Source organism: Pagrus major, chromosome 24, assembly GCF_040436345.1.
Source record: "Pagrus major chromosome 24, Pma_NU_1.0".
Lineage (NCBI taxonomy): Eukaryota > Metazoa > Chordata > Actinopteri > Spariformes > Sparidae > Pagrus > Pagrus major.
Window position 1 is genome coordinate 22,888,204 of NC_133238.1, and position 22,337 is coordinate 22,910,540.

Sequence of the window (22,337 nt, forward strand, 5' to 3'; positions counted from 1 at the left end):
AGTCTTATTTTGTTACAAGTTTCAACATTTGTGAGAAGTGAAGAGTTAAACTTCCAGTTCTTGTTTGTTGGGGGATAGATAGCTGAAGATAGACTGGTGAGTGGTCCGATATAAGGATGGATCCTATATCACAGGAAACCACAGAGGAAAGATGATGCTTCAGCATTAAAAAAAAGGTCCAGTCGAGAGTATGTTTTGTGGTGATACTGCAGTTTAGAAAATAAAAATACACATTTTGGAATGGTTATCAATGCTTTCAGCTAATCCCTGTAGAAGAAATACTTCTGTCAAACACTGACTTTCCAGAAGTCTTTATTTGAACATATGAACATTATTAATAGAAAAAAAGGTTTTGAATTAATTTAAAGTAAAATAACGTCTTTACATTTTTAACTAAAATAATTTTTAATCTTTTTTAAAAATGTATTAAAATAAAACTCAAATACAATCTTTAACAAAAACTGTTGTGATTTTCAGTTCTTTTTTTTACAATCACTTCTCACTTTAATGTCACTGTAACAAAAACTGTTGTGATTTTAAGTTTTTTTGTACAATCACTGCAACAATTGAACTGTTGACATTTTTTTTGTCCTTTCATTTTTAAAGTTCCTTAAAGAGGTCCAGAAGGTGTTGCAGCACAGGCAGCAGACCAAGGAGGAGATCCAGAAGGTGCCCCCTGAAGTTCCTGGAGATAAAGACCTTTTCTAGCTCTTACTGCTCTCTGCCTCTTCAGGTCCTCCAAAGCCTTGGTATCCAACCTTACCACTACCTGGCACATTTGTGGGCAAAGCCGTCTAGAGCTGATGAGTTTCTTGAGAGGAGAGTCATTTACCTTCTTTTGGAGGTAAATGTACTTTGCTCTTGGGCTTTTGTTTCTCGCCCTAGGAGACTTCACTGGGGAGCAGGAAAGCCTGGTAATTTTTTTGGCCTCGTTATGTTTCCCAGTAGACTTCACTGGGGTGCAAGACAGCTTGGGACGTTTCTTGGCCTTGTGCGGTTTCACTGTCTTTCTTACAGCATCTTCCCAAACCGGTGCCCCTGTTGTCTTTGTTACATCCTCCTCTTCCTCTGAAGATGAGCCAACCTCTACCACATTGTCAGCTGGTCTCTTGGGGTCATTGTCTCTGTCTTTTCTAAGCCTCTTTGTCATCATTTTTTTTACTTTTGGCTGCTGCCTCCTTCTGAGCTTTTGCTGCTGCCACTGTCTCGTATATGTCTCTTCGTCATCTTCTTTCCTTTGCCCTGTGTTATGCTCTTGCTTGTTCCTGCGTCACTGTCACACTGCATTGTGCCCTCCTTGTGTCCTGTCTCCTTCGCAACACATTTCTTGCCCTTGTCTGCTCCCTCTTAAGTCATGGAAAAACTGTTGTCCTTGTCAACTCTTTTTGTGCGCTCACCCTGCATGTTGGTGTAGATCTTGCACCTGTTTTTGTTTGTCTTTGCAAGCGCGATTGGCTGTGTCTTCACGCATCTGGAAAGCTTCGCCAAAGCCCAGGTCAGCCTCATACGATTTCTCTGCTGTGGCTGTTGAGTGGCACATCAGCCTGTGGATGTTTCCCTTCTTGCTCTCCTCCAAACTTCGCCCAACCTACAGAAAATGAAACAATTACAAATACATTAATAGTTGTGCACAATTACAATTGTGCACACTTGTCATTAATATCTGACAAAAATGTCTTGCACGTGCTGATGCTGATGCCGCTGCAAAGCAGGGAGAGCATTGGCCTCCCTGGAAGGCCAAATGACTCCCAGCAGTTCTGAAAAGCAGTGAGTATTTCATGATATGGGCCACCGTTGTTGTTGGAAAATACCAGTTCAGAGTTGCCGGTTAGGTAGTTGTGTAGGTTGTACATTAGTCGGTAAAACCACATGTACTATCTCTTCGTAAGTGGAATCAGGGCATGACCAAAGCTCTTTGGTTTTGTGGTCTTTAACCTGTGAAGGAAACAAGCAAGCAAGCCCCGACATGTAGTGGAAATGTGGAATAATAGCAAATCATTGCCCATATCCGGAATGTAAAGGAAGTTAGAGGCTAAGTTTGGATTAATTAGCAGTTTTCATTATGTGGAAAGTAGAGCACTTTCATGCTGTATTTGGAAGCATAGCAAATTGTGACCCATACATGGAATATAAAGGAATTTAGAGGATATATTGGAATTCATTGACAGTTGACATTCAATATGTGGAAAGGGAAGTACTCTACACTATGTGCTGTAATTTGGTGCATCCTCTTACTCGAGTTATCCTCCGTTCCAACTCATCCTCCTCTGCCTGGGCAAACTCCTCCACCGCAAGGTTGGTGATGACCACCTTCCTGTGGCCATTGATACATGCAATATACCCACTCAGTAAACCATACACACGCTCGAGTGCCTCCCTGCTCTTGTCTCTCTCAAGGGTGTCTGTAAAGTCAAAGGACATTGTCAAGTCTATTTGATGTTTATAGTGCCAAACCATAACGTAAGTTCTTCATTAATCTTGGGGCATTTTCCATATAAAGCAGGTCAAGGCCATACTCTTTCTAATATTCGAATAGAAGGTTGCTCCCTACATACTTACGTAGAGCTAGCGGTATGACTCTACAGTCATGAACGCTGTTGTGTATTACCCTCACCCCAGTCCTTACAACCACAACCTGTGCTTGAGGTGGAGGCACATCACCAGTGGGCTGGAAGAGAATGTAGAGTGTTTAAGTTTCAACTGATGTCATGAGTCTAAAATGCAGCACACTTTAACAAGAAAATGAAGAACATGTTGGTCTTACAAGGCAATGAAGGGTGTCTGGGATTTGCGGGGCAGCCACCCTGCCAAGGACTCTTGCTGCCCAGGTTCTTTGCATCGTTGTTTGTGGCATCTGAATATAAGCAGAGACTACATGTAACAAAATAATCAAATAAATTAGACACTACTATCTCCATTTTGGAGTGGGTTAGGGAGCTGGATAGGCTTTTGTAATATGTCTCCATCTCTGGAATCACTAGGAAGCAAAACGGCATTTGGGGAATGTTACATACCAGGTACTTGGACGGTCCACTCGCCCTTTACAGGCTCTTTGTCCTCACCAGGCTCCTTGCAATACAAAAAGAAAATATTTAAACAGTCAATAGTTACACATCTTCTGTTTACTCTTCCTGCTTTATTCAGACTTTTAATAAAGTACTTTAAAAAAAAAAAAAATAATTAAGGTTGCGTGTGTGTGTGTGCATGCGCATTATATCATCTGTAGTCAACTGTGAGCCTAGCTCCTCCTCTCCCTTCTTAATGTCCTGAATCTTCATCTTCATCTGAAGATTGCTGGAAATACATTTGTGAATTTTACCAACAGTGCTACCGTGTACATATGCAGCAAAGCCGACAACACGCTACATGTTGCAAACCATTTAACACAAAATTCACTTCACAGTCCGTACTTGCATCCCTAAGTAGCGAATTGGGTCGTGAGAAAGACATTCCAACACGGTCCTTGAAATAGAGAAAATACCATATTTTATAACAATAATAATTAATATGTCATTAGAGATTTCTATTCAATATTTGGAATATATGGGTCCTTTCATTGGCGGCTATAATGCCAATATTGGAACAATCACTGCTTTTCATTTTACCCCGGTAATTTGTGTTTTCGATTTAAATCCAAAAATTGAAAGCAGCACTAATTGGGATTTTATCTGTATCATTTCATCTTACTGTTTTCTGACGTGAATCCTGGTGGCCTGTCTACAGTGAACAAGACACTTCCTGAATTTATTTATTTATTTTTAATTTAAACAATTTTATCGAACAATTTGAATGTACAAAACAGCAAGGTACACAATAACAAACAGCACATTGGGGACATAAACAATAAATAAAACAGAGTACAAATATAAAAATAAATACAAAAATAAATAAATACATGGTTCAAGCAGGGGCTTCAGGGAAAAACTTTTCATAATGACTCGGTAAGGTATTACTTTTTTTGTTATTTATCAAAATTAGAGATTTGAGCAAAGAGCTCAGTTCCAGGAGAAAAGGAGCAAATTTAGGTAAGGATTTTGCAAATTTTTGTTTGTGAATAAAACATTTTGCATATAGGATAACAGTTCATCAAGTGTTCAAAAGCATTATCTTCTGGGTTAACATAGTAGCAAATAACATCCTTGAGGGTAAGAGAGTAGACAGTTAGCAGCATCAGAAAAATGAGATTCAAGATCACTCCAAAACCTTTTAGACATATCACAATAAAAAAACAGATGTGAAATTGTTTCTGTATTATGATTACAAAAAGTACAGGAATCATCAACATCTATAAACTTAGCAATAATAGGGATAATGCTGGATATACGAAGTGAGACAAGCCTTCTGCTTAAGAGAGAAGAACTCTACCTAGAACAGACAAGTCCCTTTGAAGCCAAATGTTAAAAATAGATTTGGTTTTTTTTAGTCTGTTTGAGAAATTTAAATGTTGCCTAGCTGTAAGATCTTTAGTTATGAATATTCCTAAATATTTAACAGAAGTCTTTACTGGGATATTTTCAATTGTAGAATCACTGGAATTATGCAAAGACAAAATTTCACATTTGGACATATTAAGTTTTAGACCTGAGGCGTTAGAAAATTGGTTAATTAGAGTAATAGCATTAGAGAGTTGATTCTTGTCTTTCAAAAAAAGTGTAGTGTCATCTGCCAGTTGGGAGATTTTTAATTTCATTAACTTCATTAGCATAGTCTAATAAATTTAAAATGAGTCTAATGTTACTGCTAATATGTCGATTTTTCATAAAACCTGTTTGAGTTTCTGCAATAATCATGTCTAGCCCTACTTTTAACCTGTTGGCATACACTAAGGCCAATATTTTATAATCAATTGTTAGGAGAGTAATAGGATGCCAATTCTCTATTATTATGGGGTCTTTATCCGGCTTGGGAATAAGAGATATAATACCCTGCTTCATTGTAGCCATCATCTCTCCTTGACTGATGCATTCCTTGTACATAAATAATAATGAGTTTTGAATAGATTCCCAAAAGTGAGTATAGAATTCGACAGATAAGCCGTCAATACCTGGTGACTTTCCTTTCTTCATTGAGAATAATGCATTTTTGAGTTCAATAGTTGACAGGTCAGAGTCACATATAGATTTGAAATCTTCAGTAATTAAGGGAATATTAGTCTGAATTTTTCCTAGAAAACATGCACAATCCTTTGCATTAAAGTTAGAATTATACAGTTTTCCGTAAAAATCAGAAACAAACTCACTTATCAAATTCGGATCTTTCGAGGGTTAATATTAAGGGCAGTTAATGATTTTCTTTTCACATTTCTTTTTTCTAGAGCAAAAAAGTAATTATTCCTTTCTCCTTCCTCTAGCCATTTAGCCCTCGATCTAACAAATGCACCTTTTGCCAAATCTAGATAAAATTGATCCAGTTGTAACTGGATGTTCTTTACTTCGAGCTCTTCTTCCAAAGAAATGTGTTCTTTATTGAGTAAAAGGCTAAGATTGTACGTCAGATCTGTTTCTAGCTTGTGTTTTTCATTCTTTAATTCTTTACTTCTTTTGATAGCAATATACCTAACTTTATATTTGAAGAACTCCCATTTTTTCCTATAATTATCATTAAGGCCATCACTAAGAGTATCTTGTAAGTTTTTTAACGGCATTATTGAAAGACATCTTTTAGAAGAGAATTATTGAATTTCCAATAACCTCGCATACCAAAGGTTTCCTGATTAGAGGCTAGCTTCAGAATGATTTGCTTATGATCCGATAAGGGGGCATATAGATGGCTAACATCTTTTACATATTGAAGGGAAGAAGATGAAATTAGAAATAAGTCAATTCTAGATTTTAAGGATAGTCCTCTATTACACCAGGTGAAATCTTTTGTAGAGGGATTAAAAAAACGCCACGCATCAGTCAAGGAGAGGTTGGAACAAAGTAATGAAATGAGGTTATTATTCTGAGAAGTTTGATTTAATCTAGGAGGGTATCTGTCATATCACCTGGACATTCATTAAAGTCACCACACAAAATTATATGTGAACCATTGTAATTCTTGTGGAATTCTGTCAGTTTTGCTATTATTTCATTAAATAAAATCTTGTTGGAAGCATGAGAATTAAACCCATATATATTGCAAACGATGAAGATAGCATTGTCTTGTTTAATTATTAGTGCAATCCATCTACCATTATCAGAAGGCACTGTTTCAAGAACATCCCCTTTAAACTTGTGTAGAAAAATTAGCACCCCAGCTGAGTGATTAGTGCCATGACTAAAGTGAACTACGTTACCCCATTGTATTTTCCAAAACTTTGTATCTGACTCACAAGAATGTTTCTTGAAGTAAAAATAAGTCAGCCTCATTTCTCCTGCAAAGCAAAAAAATCGCTTTCCTCTTAGTGATGTCCCTAATACCCCTGACATTTAACGACATGACATTAAGAGAGTTAAACTTAAAATCCATAAGATAGAAAAATAGGAGAGAAGGAAAAATAAATTAAAAAGTATACCTTTAAACAGTTAAACACTGAAAAAACCTTGGAATGTGCTGAAGAAAATCCACCAGAAGTGAGGTGGTGATTAAAAACCGTATAAACAGGCCAACGCCAAGAAATAAAGTAATTCTGTAGCATTAACTATCATGAATTTGAGATTAGAGTAAATCAAGTTTCAGCATAGGTAGAATCTATGAGCTTATAGGATTCTTAACATAATGAAATATGTTAAATGTAACAGTGGAAATGATTTACATAAATCCGAAATATGCCAAAGGAAAGATACCTCTATAAAGAACTTGCGATATCTCCCAAAAACCATAACCACCAATGAATCGATGGGTTAGATGCAAACATTGTAGCTGTCATCTGTGTAAACAACTTATATCTATAAATGAAGCTCCTCTAGCTTTCTTTTAACCATTCAGTATTGAGCAGGTCACAATTAACTTTGTATAAATGGCAAATTATTTATCAGTAAACTCTTATAGCATAACCAGAAAAAGAAACACATTAAGCACCGTTTGGAGAAATGAGGATGATAAAAGGTCCATTAATAATAATGATCTTATAACAAAGTTTCTTATTTTACCATGTTAATAAGGTGCAGTGTAGGTGCTTATAACACACTATACTTGAAATTTACTCAGTCTAACTGCATTCAGGTTATCTCTGAAGGATCAATCTTCCTCCCGTTTATGAAAACAAACGGGCCGCGGAAGGAGGCTTTCTTAACCTCCTCTCTTGCGTTCTTAACCAGGGGCCACAGTTTCTCTCTCGCTGCCTTGTCTTCTGGAGACAGTGCTTCGGAGATTCTCAGTTTTTTGTCGAGCAGAAACTTGGAGCCTTTCGCCTCTCTCCATATCGCGTCCCGAAGACATCTCAATGCAAATAGGATGATGGTCGATCTACTCGATCTGTCTGCCGCCGCTGCCCAACGCGATGTACGATGTCCAGGCCCTCTTCCAGATTGTTGTGGATTTGGGGAGCCGTATTGCCCAGGATGTTGATAATCTTGTGCCGTATGTCCTCTCCCTCCTCCTCTTTCACACCGTGCACCTTCAGGGACCATCTCCGGCTGTACCGCTGGCACTCCGCGATGTGCGCTTTCAGTGTTTTGTTCTCAGTTTGCAGTTTTTTAACCACGTTTTTCAAGCCGTCCACTGTTTGTTTTTGTTGGTTAACGTCGAGAGTGAGTTGCTGGACGGTTGCGGATAATTTCTCCAGGTGCTTCAAAGTTAACTCCGTTGTTGTCTTTATGGCGGAGACAGTACGTAAAGTCTCATCATGCTTTCCAGAGAGCACGCAAATTGCTTCCAGTATTTCCACGTTCTCTCCGCCACCTGTCTTTATCTTCTTTGGTGGAGGTTTAATCGGAGTGTCTGGAAGTGGGACAGCGAGGCAGATATGTTGAGGGTCTTGGTTAGCCTCAAACCAGTTACTGTCCTCCATTAACTCATGTCCACTAGGAACCTTCAAATCCTTGATGGAGACTAGCTTGTTGCTAGCCTCGGCCTCGTTTGATGTACCAAGTATGTCGCCGTTAGCTTCCTCCATCTCTGTGGTTGTGAACGATATTTTCCTGCCTTTCCTTTTTCCCCATTCGACTTAATTTCAGTTTAATGTGTAAAGTAGTTACTTGTGCGTTGGCCAATGCGCATCTTAAACTTCACATTGGTTGTTTAACCACAAACCTCCTAAATTACCTGAGAGAGCTTGAAAAACACGTCTTACTAGAGCGCCGCCATCTTGGCCTCCCTTCCTGAATTTATATCCTAAACCAGCCACTTTCTGATTACTTAATGGGCAACCTATCAGGCCTGTGATTACAGTTTTTGAAAGCTTTTATCATCATCTTTTATTTGAATGGCTGCCAATGCCTCAATGAGAGATTATTATATTCTCCTTTGAAGGCTGTGACCCTTTGATGTCTGAAAGAGTTTACATTCCCCAATAGTGTACCGAGAAGCATTCTGGGAGTGTTGTCAATAGTCACTCAAGTCTCTTTTTTGAAGTAGTTTGGCATGGAGGATCGCTTGTTGGGAATGCTGATCGCTTATTAGCAAAATTCACCCATTTTTAATTAGAGTTAGCATCTAAGATTTCACTTTTGGAATACGAGTTATCCTTGTAATTACAGTAGTGATTTCTGTGCAATATTTTCAATGAGTAGGAATGCTACATTGGGACTGATTAGGGTTAGGGTTACACCTTGCAATTTAAAGTAAAATTGGTAATATGAGCTTATTGCATTACGCTATGCCATTTTTTCCCCAACGTACCTCAATTCCAGCTGTCCTTCTGGTAGAAGTCTGGCAAATACAAACAGTTTCCTCAGCCTTCCACGGATGTTGTCCAATGTCAGATTTAGCTCCTTTGCTGCTGTAACCAGCTCCGCAGACTCCTTTAGATCTTCTTTGATCCAAAAGGTGGACAAACAAAAGGGGAAAATAAACACTGTCATGTGCATTGTTTTGAAGGTAATCCTGCCAAGGCCTCGAAGCTCAGAGGGCAGTTTTCTTTTTTACAGTGGAAAGTAAATAAAATGGAAGGGACACATTTTCAAAGCAGCAAGACAGTGTTGTTAAAGCATACAACAACAAAACTTACCCGTTGGCAACTGAGGTCCTTGCACTTCAGTTCTTTCCCAAACAGGTGTCGCAGTAACTTGTCAAACTCCGGCGGATAGGTCAGTCTTCTGCGTTTTCCCTTTGTGGATAATTACATGTTATGTGTGAGAAAAGAAAGAAAATACTGTTATATAACAATCACTACAAGGATTATTTATTTATCTGTAGTACTTCTAGCCATGATCGCTGTGCTAAAGACATTGTATAAATTTGTGTGTTTCACTCACAGGCAGTGGTGCCAATGTTGGCAAGTCCTCTGAACTGCTGGAACTGCTAGAAATGCGAGCCTCCTCCTCCTTCAATGAACTACAATTGCAGCAATCTGGCTGACTCTACCATGTCACAGTAAATCAGAATATAGTTGTTAAGAATTTGGACATTGTCACACCATGGTGAGGAATGTCCTGTCCTGGGTTTTGTGTCTCGTGAACTTCCTGTTTTATTTTGAAAAGTAACTCTCCTCTCGTTTCAGGTCACTTGCCATTCCTCATGTGCCACCAGTCTGATGTCTCCTCTAATCCCTAATTGTTTCCACCTGTGTTCCCTCACCTGATGTGTCTTATAGTCTGCGTCTCCCTTTGTTCTGTACCAGAGTGTTGTATTCGTCACGCACCCCAGCCCTCATTCACAGCCTTGATCACGCCAAGAGTCAAAGTTTGTATTTCTGTTCTTGATCTTCTTAAGTGAGTGACTTTTTGTTTGTAATTTTTCTCAGTGAATTCCAGGTCTAGTTTATAGCCATTTGTTTGCCTCCGGTGGAGTGCCTCATTTGTTTCATTCTTTTTCATAGTCAGTCGAGAGAGTAGTTTATGTTTATAGCCTTTTCTTCTTCCTCCGATTGGAGTGATTTTTTGTTATAAGTTTTCATAGCCAGTGAGCCAGAGTAGTTTAGTTCTTCTGTTTTGCCTCATTTTGTTGTAGTGCTGTTGCTTGTTTTTTTTAGCCAGCAGATTAGATATTGTGCTTTATAGCCTATTTGTTTGTCACCTTGCTCAAGAGTTCAAGTGAAGAAAACAAATTTCTCAATAAAAGCCTGCTCTAATTGTCCTAATTCTGCTCCTGAGTCCTCCTTCCTAGCCCAGGCCTGACAGACATTTGATTTAGTATATAATCACATTCTGTTGTATATTTAAGGACTACTGTATATGTCACATCAATTTTAATTTGTGCATGTTAAATACTAAAGTCACTAAAATTGCTTGTGTGGCATTTTACCTCAGCACCCTCACACTCTGACTCCTCCTCGCATGCAGTAAATGTTGACCCAGCTTCAATCTGAACGGTATGAATGGATTTAAGTTGAAGGTTTATCATCTTATACTGCGTTAAGTATGACTGCTTTACTCAGAAATTTGGTGTTTGTGTGAATGTGTACTCACTGGTGAACCATGCTCTTCTTCACCAAAATGTAATGGATTGTTTCTTGGGACATAACCTACCAGTCCTGAAAATTTCACCAAAATCCATCCATAACTTTTTGAGTAATCTTGCTAACAGTCAGACAGACAAACAAACAAATGCTGGCAAAAACATAACCTCCTTGGCAGAGTTAATAATTAGGGCAATAGTCTTTCCATGGAAGCGGGGTTAGGGTTAGATAGAGGAAATAGTGTTGTTAAGTTACCTGGGGAGGTTTGTTTGCACGGGCAGCAGGGAAGAGCGAAGCCCCGTCCACTCAGCTATAATGCGTGGGTGTGTGTCAATGTGAGCATAAGGAGGAGTGCTCAGAAGGTTGATGTGGGACTCGAACCCGGGTGTCGTTCTGGGAAGAGTGTTCCTCCTTGTGCTGGTCAGGAGGAGCAATATATAAATACAGTAAGGATTATATACATGGTTGAGTGATGGACGCGAACCCGGGTCCCCCCGTGTGATAGGTGGAAAGTTATGTCTTGCACCATCGAGGGATGATGCCATTAAATCTGTGGGGGCATGTAAAATGATTGCCGGATTAAAGTGGAGGAAACAGAAAAAGAGAGGGGGAAAGGGGTAATAGGAGTGGGGGGGGGTTCTATTCATTTGTTAAATAAGAATTCATATAAAATATCTGTAAAAAGAGGAATGGAGCATCGGTAGGGTGGGGGATGGCGTGGGTTGCAGCCCCCTGAGATGAGAAAGGGTTAATGAATAAGAATGCAAATAATTATCGAATAAAACAGGTAGGCACACAAAACCAGTGCGATAAAATGGTGTAATAAGTCAAAGCATGCCAGGTCCAAGGACCGTGAGGGGGAAATCCGGCCAAATAACCATCCCACCGAGCTCCATGTCCTGTCTATGTGAAACCATACTTTCAAAATAAATTAGATAGGGTTAGGCTGAGGGAACTGAGCCTGCCCCCTGAAGGGGACAGGTGGTGCACAGTCGTTCCCCCAGTCGTACTGACCCCCCGGTCCCAATAGTTCCAATAGGGTTGGTTGGTGCATCGGCGTCTCTTGCTGTATCGGACCACAGTCCACCCTCCATCAAAATTTCCCATCCTTGTGGGTAAATATTTTTCAATTGTTTTTTAATTCTGGTGTAGCCTTTTGGTATATATGTAATAACGTAGATGTTTGTTTGCCTGCAAACAAATGCTAACTGTCTGACTGACTTGTGGAGAGATGGTTCCCTTTCAGTGGTCTGAGCAAAGGTGAGCTCCTTCTCCTGAGCATATCATTTTATATCCCTCTACTCTTGTGTTTCAATGGTCCCGCCCCCTTTCTACGTTAGGAAGCATTACTATAGTTCCCCTACAGATTTAAACTTTTTTGTACATGAAATAATCTGAATGTAGGTTTTTGAAGAAAGTATGAATTTATGTATTTATGAAATTATCTAATTAAAGACTAACTTTTTAAGGTATTTAGGGCCAATATACCTTGTTTACATAAAAGTATACCATGTTTTTGAGTGAAAATAAAATGAAACAATTAATTATTTTGACTTTATATCATTTTGACTATTTGACTTATCACAGAGTGGTATATGTCAAAGTTTAGTGAGGATTCCATTTTTGAATCATTTGAATGTTTTTTAATGGGAGCACATAATCACACCTGCTGTCCTCTGGGGTCAAAATTGACCCCGTCTGGTTTGACTGTTATTTAAAGAATATAAAGTGGATACTTTAACCAATACTGTGTTACACCTTTAATAACAACTTCATTCAAACACATTAACATCATTTCTTTATCCCATTTGAAATTTAACGCCTATAATACCTCATTTAAATGAACTTTTACCTTGTTTTTGAGTAAAAATAAATAAAATCATCACTTATTCTGACTATAGTTAACAATCAGAGTCACGTGTGTTGATAGATCATCACAGACTGGTATATGTCAAAGTTGAGTTAGGAGGCTGTTTTTAAACCACCATTTTTTTTAATGGCAGCAAATAATCACACCTGTTGTCATCCCGGGTCAAAAATGACCCCGTCTGGTTTGACTGTTTATAAAACAAAGTATAAATTATCACCCACCTCTGTGTTTCAACTTTTTAGTCAACTTTATTCCAACTCATTACCTGACATATAAAACATAAACATTCATTTCCAAAACATTTAACTTTTCAAAATTAACTTTTCAGAATAGGGAGAAGGAAGAGCAACAGAAATGTAGCTTAATGCTCACCTTGCGTCGCTTGATGTGAGGTATCACCAGCTGTCGCCCGAGCTCCTCCAAGAACAGTCTCCTCCTGTTGTATGCAGACACATCAAGAATGTTGTAGAAGACAACGAGGGGCCAACGGGCTGTCAATCTTGTGCACGTATACATACTGGTAACCTGAAACAAACCAAAAAATATTCAGGAAAGGAAGTTTATTTCCCTACACACAAATTCAATGCATTATTCCTTTCTATATATAATATAAATATTATGAATAATAAATGTGCATTACCTTGTCAAGGTTATCGACACTCCCTTTGTTGTGATTGTAATCTTCGATGATTTTTGGCCTTTTGTCATCCCTGTTGCTCACAGCAGCATCCCGAAGCAGAGTGCTCATCAGAAGAACATTTTTCTGTTTTTTGGGGCGATAGGACACCAGAGCATGGGTCTCGGTGAAGGCAAACTTCGATGAGAACCGAGCCCTGTCCGTTTTTGACACCAGTGCAGGGGGTAGCTTGGGCTTATTCCTCAGTACTGTTCCCAACATGTACAGCTTTCTTTTCAGCAGCTGCAGGCCAAGGACATGTGAAGTAAAGAAGTTGTCACAGGTGATTGTTTTCCCCTGGAGCCATTCTGTCATGTTAAGGACAATTCGCATGCCCTGATTTCTGATTGCGCACCAGCAGGTTTGCCAGCAAATACCTGCATGTTCCATGCATAGCTGTACCTGGCATGGCATGCTGCCCATGTTTTTATCCCATATTTCCCTGGTTTACTCGGGATGTACTGTTTGAATGGACAACGACCTCTGAAGGGCGACCAGGCGCTCATCCACAGTCACATCAGTGTATGGATCGTACATCAACGGCAAGAGAGACACCCACTTGTCCCATACGTCTCAAATGGGAGCAAGTTTGTCTCGTGCACAGCGATCTTCTCTTGTGTCTTTATCATCAAATCGAATCACTCTTGAGATTTTATGAAACATCTTGAGTGTCATGGTAGCACGGAAAATTTCCATGCCAGACTCAGCTTGCCATAAACTAGCTGTAGCTTCTTAACTGGATCGGTACACACCAGCGAGCAGAGGTGGGACCAAGTCATTGTTTTGCAAGTCACAAGTTAGTCTAAAGTCTTTGCCTTCAAGTGCCGAGTCAAGTCCCGAGTCAAGACAGGCAAGTCCCGAGTCAAGTCCAAAGTCAAGACCAATAAGTCTCAAGTCAAGTCCCAAGTCCTACCGTTTGAGTTTCGAGTCTTTTCGAGTCCTTTTAACAACAGAGAAACAACAGATTTACACAGATCATGTATGCTTTTAAAATCTGTATATATTTATCAAACCTTTTTTTGCAGGAACATTGTTCAAACACATTTGAAATAAACAAATGCAAATGCAATTTCCACAGAAAGCACTGACATTGTATTTCCATAGCTTATTGCACTATAATTAGCTGCACAGCAGTTTCCGCCCTGTATTGTATTGAACGCATATAATTTTGCATAACAGTTTTCACCTTCAACTAGACAGGTGCTTTAAATATAGCCTTAACCTTTTCCAAACATGGCATCACTTAAAAAAAAAAAAAAAAAAAAGATTTCCTCAAGATTCAAGTGTCCTGACTTTCCAAAAGTGTTTGTTTCTGTCTCAAAAGACCCTCATTTTTGTAAAACACTGTTCAACTTAAAACTTAAATTTAGCCTTAAACTAAAAACCATGTCTTCACCCTCAAACAGGTATTTGGATGAAGTGAGCATCACAAAAACAGTTAAATGTTACTTTTCCAAATATGTCACCACTTTCTAAAACATATTTTTGACTCATTTCAAAAGCTAAGTGTAACCTTAACCTTTTCAAACATGTCACCACTTTATAAAAGATATCCTCACTCAAAAAAAATGATCTAAATAATCTAGTGAGTGTATGTGTGTGTGAGAGTGAGTGTATTTGTGAGAGTGTGAGTGTGAGTGAGTGAGATTGGAAGGGGACTGGATTGGAAGTGTCATGAACATGGCAATGAACAGAGTTGTGCTTTTCTATGTCAGGGCCCTATGCTGCATTGCATTTGCAGAAGATCAAATTGGCCAAAAGGTTGTCAGTCATTTGTGCTTGATGGGGACGTAGTATGATGCCACCGTGGCTGAAAACTCGCTCCACTGGAGCACTAGAGGCAGGCACTGCCAAGACTCTGATGGCCACTCGGAAGAGTGAAGGAAGATTCTTCATGTTCAGTGCCCAGAACAAAAGTGCGTTCTGTCCTTCGGCTATGTCTAGGTAGTGACTTAGCTGTAGTGCTGGAGTGGTCCCAACATCCTTCTTCTGCCTCTTATGGTATGCAGCAAACAGCCCTTCTCCTTCTCCAAGGTCTTCTTGCTCTTCTTCGTCAACCAGAGACACGGGTTGCTCAGTCTCTGCTGCATCTAGCAGGATCAATTCTGCAAAAACATTTAACAGCAGCAGAAACAAAAGAACCCTTAATACCATTGGTGTTGGTGATACAGTGTTAGACTGAAAAATGCAATTATTGATGCTGTTAATTAGATTAGACTATGAGGAAAAGAGTTGCATTGAAGTCAATAATATTTACCTTTAACTCTTTGTGCCACCTCTGCCTTGATGTCACGATTGACCAGAACATGGGGCTCCACCCACAGCAGAGAAAAGGCTGGATCCAAGGTGGCTGCTTTGAGGTAGACTTGGTCTGAAAAGGGGGCAGGTTGGTCACAGATTCTTTCGGCTGTGTGTGAGCCTTTGAAGTGATTGCAGGCCAAGAGATTCGTTTTTAGCTGTATCCTCGTTGTCTCTCTCTCTATCCAGTGGACAGTGACACCAAGGAATCCCCTCATCTTACGATCAGACCAGATGTCCACAGTGACTGAAACATGCTCAGCGTTGCTCAATTGAGTTTTCAATCTTGAACGTCTCTTCTCAGCGAGGCTCTCGGTTTTTGATGTCAATGTTCTGCGACACACTGGGCTGTACTTACTGTCAACTACTGTCAGAAAGTGCCGAAAGCTCTTGTTTTCCACAATAGACAGGGGAAAGTTGCAATCAATGATTAAGTCGGACAGTATTGCATTGGTAATAGCCTTCTGTTGTGGATGACTCATGCTGTAGTGCCCTACAAGAATGTCCAAGAATTGTGAGATTGAGGGCTGTTGTGGTTCATCTATGATGCTTTTATTCATCTGGTATTCTTCAAATCTGTAACAGGTAAGCATATAAAACAGATGTCAGAAAATCCCTTTTAGCCACACATAAATTGCATTTGAAACTATCTCCTCATATATCAATTATAACATTGTTTTAACATTACATTGATAAAATAAATTTCATTATCAGTGTACACTTACTATAATAATAATATTTTACTGCTTTACCTTGCCATCAAACAGCCCTTTCCGACAGGAAACTTAAGTATGCTAGTTAATTCACTCTCTACAGCACACCAGATTCCATTGGCAAAAACAGCAATTTTACCTGCATCACACAGAAATGGCTGGTTTACTGCTGGCTATTCTATGTCTTCATGATAGTTCAGCTTAGTTGTGATTTACCTAAATAACATGACCTAATGAGGCAGCAGTAGACTAGCAGCTAGCAACTCCTGTGTGCTGCAAAGTAAAATGGCCATTTTTGGCAATGGAATGAAATTGAGAGAATGAGATATACTTAGTTTTCCTATTGTCTGGCAGCAAGCTAAAATGGTACACATATTCTTAATATAAAGTACATTAGCAGCTAAACTGACCTTGATTTGATTAGGCTTGCTTAAGTTTTGCTGCTGGCAGCAGTTTACTGTGTATGATCCACTGACTAGCTGCTAAGCACATACAATCTAACTTCAAAAAAATCTTAAACTATCCTTTTACCATATAAGTAAGGAGAAGTTCACTATTTTGCACTTTGAGCCCAATTTCTTTGTTTGTATGGGATGAAATAGTATGTTTGACAGACATTTTGACGATTGGTCCAGTCTTGAGCATTTAGTTAATTTAGAATCACCCTTATGCTTCAGGTATGGGCATTCAGCGGTCCTTAAATCAACCCTAAACGTTCGTTTTCAAAAGACGTGCAACTCACAGAGTGGTTAACTGCTAATGGTATTCGTTAATGTTCCAAAACGAGTGTCTTTTTAACGAAATACAGTTTCTGTCTGCCTGTAGCGAAAAATTCTGAAGTAGGGGGTGATTCTAGCCAAACGCTTGAGACTAGACCAATTGTCAACATTTCCGTGTCACTCTATTTCATCCAAGACTAGCAGCTACACAGAAAGGGAGCTCAAAGTGCAAAATAATGAACTTATCCATTAATGAACCCACTGGAGATACAGTTTGCCGTGTTTGTAAGCCAAGGTGACGTTACAATCTCGTTGAGCTAGCTAGCAAGCAATGATTTTACTTAGCCAATAAGCTAGTGTTGGCTTTCATTCAAAACTTACCGTTCTTTGTGCAACTTCAAATGTCGAACGAAGTTGGAGGTTGTCGCGTCTCCGTCTGTAATCTTCGACCCGCATGTTTTACAGACTGCAATTCGTTTTTTGTAGACCACTTCATAGTTTTTAAAGCCAAATGAAACTACCTTTGGTATCATTTTTGCCTACTGGCGCGTTGTAGTATGTTCCCCTTCATTGGTTTTCCAGTACTCTGATTGGTTCGATGCTGTCAGCTCGAAACAACGTGGATCTAATTTGATTGGATGTCGTGCCGCACACACATCACGAACACAGGTGCAAAGAGAGAGAGAGCGGTCCATGTCAACATACTTTTTAATCTTTTTTTTCGGGGAAAGTAGCAAGTCTTTTCAAGTCAAGAGGGTCAAGTCCAAGTGAAATCACGAGTCACTGATGTTAAAGTCTTTTTAGATTTTTTCGAGTCGAGTCTAAAGTCATCAAATTCATGACTCGAGTCTGACTCGATTCCAAGTCACGTGACTCGAGTCCACAACTCTGCCAGCGAGAATCAACATACCCACATGCCTGCAGGATCATTCGATCCATCTTTCTCCACTTGTTGCCATACACACGCTGCCCCTCCTTGTTTGTCATGTTCAGCACCACCTCTTCAATAGGCTTGGGCAGAAACAGGTCAAAAGTGGGCTTTATGTCTTCAATACGAGACCTTGCATATGCGGTTGGACCATGGTAGTTTCTCTCTCTCTCTCTCTCTCTCTCTCTCTCTCTCTCTCTCTGCTGTCAACATGCGTCCTCCTTCATTGGGAGGGATGGAAGACCAGATCAATGTTTCATCCTTTGACTGGAAATATTCTTCTATCTCAGCTGGGTCCTCCCCCTCAGATTCTTTCTCATCAGTTGATTTTTCCTCTTCATCATCATAAGTGCAGTCCTCCACTTCTGACACTTCTTCCATTTCAGCTTCAGATTCTACCTCATCATCATGTTCATCATTTCCTTCACCTCATACCCTTCTTCCATTTCTGCAGCAGGCGATGTGGGGGCTTCTTCAGAGGAAGAAGTAGCATGTGGTCCGTATGTTGGATCTATCACCTCATCATTATTTCAAGTTCAAGTTCAAGTTACTTTATTAGTATCCAGAGGTAGATTTTGTTTGCAGTAGAATCCTCATACACACATATGGAAAAAACAGACACATATCACACATCATCCAACTTAGGACAGTGGAAATTAAACAGCAAATTAAAAAGTTCTTACACGTCCAGATCATACTAAGATATTGAAGTGAACTACAATACTAATAGTAAAAAGAAAATAAGTAAGTAAATAAAATAAATACAGCAAGGAGTAAATAAAAGCAATAATCATCTGTGCAAAATACAGCTATGCATGGATTAAAGCAAAAAAAAATCTTTTGACTGAAATGTATTTTCGAGCTGTAGCCAAGTCATATTCCCAATTTGTAATTTGTGAAACATGTTACAGGGCACGTTACTTGACACGTGCTAAAAAAATAAGATAAGATTTACAGCCTCACCCCACACCATGTTCTCTAATGCAGACATAAAGTTTAAATATTTGACCAACAGTGTGTTACAGGAGGATGATCTGAACAGCTGTTCTATTCACACTTAAAATGTTTTTTGTCTTTTCAATGTAATTTTCAATCTATGAAATCAAACTGTCTTTACTCTTCCGAATAATCAACCATCTACAGAGCTTTTCGGTACGCTATTTTTCTACTTCTTCTTCTCATCATCATCATTATCATTAATTATAATTATTATTATTATTATTACTAATAATAATAATAACAATAATTAAAGCTGCAAGCAGCGATGAACGGGCCCTCGCAGTCCACGCGGGTCGGGGCGTGCTGCTGTCGGGGCGTGCTCCTTACCCGAACCCATTGCCCCGTTATTGTGCGCGCATGTCTTAACTGGTGAAAGTTCACAATGACAACAGATTATAAAATTTTTCGCCAGGTCTGATCTATATTCCAAGACAGGGGGAATATTAATTGTGTGTCTCTGTTGGCCCAGTTGATCTCAGTTGCTATGGTGATGGTTGTCGGAACTCCCTAGCAATGGCCTGTGACCACAGCTGCTGTCTGTGACAGAGCTGATCTGAGAGTGATTTCTGGCTCAGAAGTAGGACTTCAAACTACTGCTATATCTTCAAAACCAAACATGATATCGGCAAAATTTCTTCACCGTCAAGCCAGAAAGGCCTTAAAGAACACAGCCATAATTTTTTGTGGTCCTAGCTTCTAAAATGTGGTAATAGGAGCGAGTTCAAAACAGGTGCAGTTTGGAAAATCCTGGAAAATCCTCCTCCCGATTAACATTGGAGTAAATGGAACAGTTGAGAGCTACTCTTGTCGGTTAGGGGCAGATAAATCAAAAACCGTAAATCCTACTGATAAAGAAGACACATTGGGAGAAAGAAGACAAGTGTGGCTACAACTCTGTGAAAAAATCACATTTCTACTGTGTAATTTGTGGCTGGGATCGTCAGAGAAAGAGAATTTCTGAGAGTTTTTTTTGAGTCTCCCACACTCTGGCAGTTGGTTCTGCACGAACATTCCGCAATACACAATCATTGAAAAAACTAAAATTTTCAAAATTCTTTAAAATTCACTCAGCATCATTAAAGGGTCACAGTTCAAAAACGAAACATTGTGGGAAAAAAGTTCAAATACGACTTAAATAGACAAGACCCGTGCCTACATTTTAAAGTTTGAATGGTGTTTCTAGGTGAACGTAGGCCAGAGCTAGGAGATGTTTGAAAAACGTCGAAGAAATGCTCATCGTGCCATGGAACATTTTTGGTGTGTGAGTTACAGGGGCCAGTCTATACCACGCCTATGAATTTCATGTCCATAAGTGTTATGGTGTGGGCACAGTGCCAAATATAAAAAGAAACTGCCACCAGAGCGCCATCTAGTGTCAGATCGGTAACCCCTTTGTCAGCTATCCTCAGGAGGGCATTGGCAATGAGTGTACCAAGTTTTGTGTTAATTCGACCCACCGATGTGGAGATATAAAATACTTCAATTTAAAGAGCGCCACCTAGTGGTCATCCACCAAAATTTTGCACAGAGCCTTATGGGCTCATGGGGAAGTAGTATCCTGAGTTTCATGTCATTTGGACACACCAATGTGGAGATATGCAACACTTCCTGTTTGGAACGAAATCTGCAGGAAGTTGTGATGTAATAACTTGAGTATTACTTGAAATTCCAAAATTCTTTTAATAACTTTTTGTCAGAAGGGTCCACAGATGTTGTGTGCAAAGTTTCATGCAAATCGGTGAAATTTCCTGGGAGGAGTTCGAAAAAGTAGGTTTTCGACATTTTGCGAATTTGCGGAAAAAAAACCTGGGGCGGAAATGGGCGTGGCCTATATCAGAAGACTCAACAGAATTCACTGAATGCGTGGATGTAAGGTTTTTGAATGTGCGACAAAGTATATGGGAGTTATTAGCCAAAACGCACTGTCCTTGATTATAGCGCCACCTAGTGGTGAAAATTCACAACGACAACAGATTATAAAATTTTTCGCCAGGTCTGATCTATATTCCAAGTTTGGTGAGTTTTGGGGTATGTTGCGGCCGCCAAATATGCGATCCTTTGTGAGGAAGAAGGAGAATAATAATAATTAAAGCTGCAAGCAGCGATGAACGGGCCCTCGCAGTCCACGCGGGTCGGGGCGTGCTGCTGTCGGGCGTGCTGCTGTCGGGACATGCTGCCGTTGGGGCAAGCTGCTGTCGTGACATGCTGCTGTCGGGGCTTCTACATGCAACAACTTCAATTGAGGAAATGAAAGTGAAGGCAGTCAAGCTGTCATTTCGTCATTTAGCAATAAAAGCGCCACCTATTGGTGGATATGCACCGAATTTGGCACGAACCCTCATGTGGGCATGGAAGACAAATCAAAAAAGTTTTGTGTTAATCGGACTGTATTTCATCAAGATATGCAAGACTGTGTGGTTTACCACAACGTGCAGGAAATTGTTGTTTTATATTTTGGCCGTGCTTTAGACTATCACAATTCTTTTAATAACTTTTTGTCAGGAGAGTCCACAGATGCTGTGTGCAAAGTTTGGTGCAAATTGGAAAAATTGCCTGGGAGGAGTTCGAAAAAGTAGGTTTGCGACATTTGGCGAATTTGCGAATGGAAATTCAGTGCGAACGTGGGCGTGGCCTACATCACACGGTTCGGCTCTATTCAGGGAACATATAGATATAATGTTTAACGATGTGCACCATATTATGTGGGAGTAATTAGCAAAAAACGTTTTTTCTTGATAATAGCGCCACCTGCTGGTGATTTTTGGTGTGTGAGTTACAGATGCCAGTCTATACCACCCCAATCAGTTTCATATCCATAAGTGTTATGGTGTGGGCACAGTGCCAATTATAAAATGAAACTGCCACCAGAGCGCCACCTAGTGTCAGATCGGTAACACCTTCATCAGTTAACCTCAGGAGGACATTGGCAATCAGTGTACCAAGTTTTGTGTTAATCCGACCAACCGATGTCGAGATATAAAATACTTCAATTTAAATAGCGCCACCTAGTGGTCATGGGCCAACATTTGGCACAGAGTCTTAGGGGCTCATGGGGAAGTAGTATCCTGAGTTTCACGTCATTCGGACACACCAATGTGGAGATATGCAACACTTCCTGTTGTGACCCGAATCCACAGGAAGTTGTTATTTATTAACTTGAGTATTCTTTGGCGTATCAAAATTCTTTTAATAACTTTTTGTCAGGAGCGTCCACAGATGCTGTGTGCAAAGTTTCATGCAAATCGGTGAAATTGCCTGGGAGGAGTTCGAAAAAGTAGGTTTTCGACATTTCGCGAGCTAGCGAAAAAAAACGGTAGGCGGAAATGGGCGTGGCCTATATCAGGAGATTCAGCACAATTCACTGAACGCGTGGATATAAGGTTTTTGAATGTGTGACAAAGTATGTGGGAGTTATTAGCCAAAACGCACTTTCCTTAATAATAGCGCCACCTAGTGGTGGAAATTCACAACGACAACAGATTATAAAATTTTTTGCCAGGTGTGACATATATTCCAAGTTTGGTGAGTTTTGGGGTATGTTCAGGCAGTGAAAAATGCGATCATTTTGGACAAAGAAAAACAAATAACAAAGAATAATAATCACTACGATTACAATAGGGACCTCGCAGGTTTCCTGCTCGGGCCCTAATTAAA

The 22,337-nt window shown here is 39.7% G+C and overlaps 2 long non-coding RNA genes across 3 annotated transcripts; both read right to left on the reverse strand.

Annotated features, from left to right (window-relative positions):
• Window positions 1–1,508: 1,508 nt before the first annotated feature.
• LOC140992226 (uncharacterized) lies at window positions 1,509–8,853 on the reverse strand. Of its 2 annotated transcripts, none has more exons than XR_012178009.1 (5): window positions 8,764–8,853; window positions 2,765–2,854; window positions 2,615–2,668; window positions 2,236–2,402; window positions 1,509–1,588 (listed from the first exon to the last, which is right to left on the reverse strand). It is a non-coding gene; the product is annotated as an uncharacterized lncRNA (long non-coding RNA). The 2 variants fall into 2 exon arrangements; XR_012178010.1 differs by lacking the exon at window positions 1,509–1,588 and adding an exon at window positions 1,633–1,935.
• Window positions 8,854–8,983: 130 nt separating this feature from the next.
• Window positions 8,984–10,645, reverse strand: LOC140992341 (uncharacterized). Its single transcript, XR_012178022.1, has 3 exons — window positions 10,491–10,645; window positions 10,327–10,386; window positions 8,984–9,190 (listed from the first exon to the last, which is right to left on the reverse strand). It is a non-coding gene; the product is annotated as an uncharacterized lncRNA (long non-coding RNA).
• Window positions 10,646–22,337: the final 11,692 nt, after the last annotated feature.